This window comes from Perissodus microlepis, chromosome 4 (assembly GCF_051167445.1).
Source record: "Perissodus microlepis isolate ML-2025 ecotype Zambia chromosome 4, ASM5116744v1, whole genome shotgun sequence".
NCBI lineage: Eukaryota > Metazoa > Chordata > Actinopteri > Cichliformes > Cichlidae > Perissodus > Perissodus microlepis.
Window position 1 is genome coordinate 18,716,720 of NC_140464.1, and position 2,194 is coordinate 18,718,913.

The 2,194-nt window shown below is 41.0% G+C and overlaps 1 long non-coding RNA gene across 1 annotated transcript; it reads right to left on the reverse strand.

The window, feature by feature from the left end:
• Positions 1 to 855: 855 nt before the first annotated feature.
• Positions 856 to 1,797, reverse strand: LOC146388777 (uncharacterized). Its single transcript, XR_014800083.1, has 3 exons — positions 1,645 to 1,797; positions 1,482 to 1,571; positions 856 to 1,403 (listed from the first exon to the last, which is right to left on the reverse strand). It is a non-coding gene; the product is annotated as an uncharacterized LOC146388777 (long non-coding RNA).
• Positions 1,798 to 2,194: the final 397 nt, after the last annotated feature.

Consider the following 2,194-nt stretch of genomic DNA (forward strand, 5'->3'; position numbering starts at 1 on the left):
AATTTTTTCAAGACAAAATGTGATGGGTTAGAAACGTAATTCTTTTCTGAGTAAGAAATTCAATTCTTTATATCTAATAAAATAACTTCATTGTTGTTTTGACTGTGTTGCAGTTGGGAAAATGCAGTGGGAAGCTAAAAGGAAATGAGTGTCAAGAGTTTGGCCTTGGATGATTGTGAGTTGATCTATTGGTAATGCCTTTGGGCTCAAATGTGGGAATACGCACCCCTCTTCCCTCAGTCAATCTGTACAGACAAGTGAAGGCGAGAGCTGCATTTCAGTGTCTTCATTCATCTTTCCTCAATATTTCCCCTGTTTAAGGGCACAACAAAACCACTAAATACTAGTGAAAACCTTCATCTGCCCAGCAGGGAGTGAAAAATAGCAGTTATACAGTCCATCATATCAAAATATGAAAACTGATCTGTCATTCTTTCTACAGTCAAATACATAGATGTGAAAGACAACTGAGTTTTGCATTACCTCCAAGTTTTACTAGTTGAAAATCACACTGTGATTAATAACATCCTCAGTTCTGTCACCTACAAGAAAACACAGCTCAGAAATTAAATCATTAAAAAGGTAAATGATAAAAGATTTGAACGTTACTTCATTAGTTTTGGAGTTCTCTTAAAATTGAAGATGTACTTAACTGTACCTAACGTTTTTGCAATCACAGCTAAATTTGCAGTCTGCTCATCTAGCTGTTATCTAAAGGGTGAGACTTCACACTGACTGTCCTCCAGTGTTCCAAAAAGAATGACAACATTAGTTTTCAGTCTAAATCCTAAAGCATATGTGACCCGTGGTAGGTACCCATTTAAAATAGGACAGAGCCGTAGGCGCACAGTCAGTTAAGAAGAGTTTAATCTTTAATACAAAATAAAAGTAACAGTGTAACAGCGGCACCTAAAAACAATTAAAAAGCTTTACCTTATTAAAAATGATAAAACTGTATGATTGCCCGTGTGACAGGACAAGCGCTGCGGGGAACCGTTTAAGAACAAATCGACATAGCACACAGGTTAAAAAGGGACGGCAACTCACACATGACCCCAAATGGGCAAAACATTATAGAAACAAAACAAAATCTTCAGTGCCGTCTTCACTCAGGCCCACCGCTGTGCATGCAAAAGCGGCAAGACAAAAAAAAGGATTTGTTTTCCCTGCAGCACCTTCACCGTTCGCGACAATATATAAAAAAAGGGTTAAAATACTAAAAGAATCAATATCTGTGGTGCCTACTGATACAGAAAAAATGAAAACAAAAAAACAAAACAATCGACAGCCGCAGCAGTCAGTCTGTCGACTTACACCAGTTTAAAACAAATTAAAACACACTGATGTGTCGGGTCCTTTGCCCGCAGCCAGAAATCCACCTGGCAAAGCAGCAGCTCGGTACTCTGTGAATAAAAGGCAGGAGATCACTTAGCTGGACAGTAAAACACAGGAATATTCCTCAACTGAATTGGTTTTGTTACCTGTCCACAAGTTTGTGTCACACCCTAATAAATGTGGGTCAGTGGCAATGAAGTCCACTATACCGTTCTCACGGGAGCAATGTTTCCCACCTACACGGGTGCAAATAACTGTAAACCTCTGCCAACAGCCAGAGCTCAAGTGGTACATTTTTGTGTAACCTACCGTTCTAACAGAAGTTTAGGGAAGGACCCGTATCAGACTTTCATAGACAGAAGTTAAGAAACACCAACTTGCACCAAGCACTCGCAGCTTCAGGTTTGCAGAGGAATACCCAATTGCCCACACCTGCGCTTATGAAAGGAGCAAAGACCAGCTCCGCCCACCAGGGGCGGTCCCAAGTCTCCAGGTCTCACCTGTCACACATATTTTTGTTTATGGTAGTGAAACGTCAACAGTGATTTTAGAATTCAAACAGTTTTACAACTCTGACTTGTGTCATTTGAGCAAGAGTCAGCTCTGTTAGGGTATGAGCAGTCTGGGTTATGTGTTATTGTTTTGTGTTTTGTTCCGTAAGCAGGCGTTACCAGGGTGGAGCTGCCTCAGATGAGGACCTCAACTGTTCTGGATTGCCTTCGTCAGCTCAGCGTTTCTCAAGAGGCAAATTCCACCACATTGTACTACTACCTCTGTGGTAACACTTGTCTCCTCGATCCGTTATTCACCGTCTTTATTCCAAGCCTCCTGTTAACCTATCTGTGTGTGATCTCCAGCG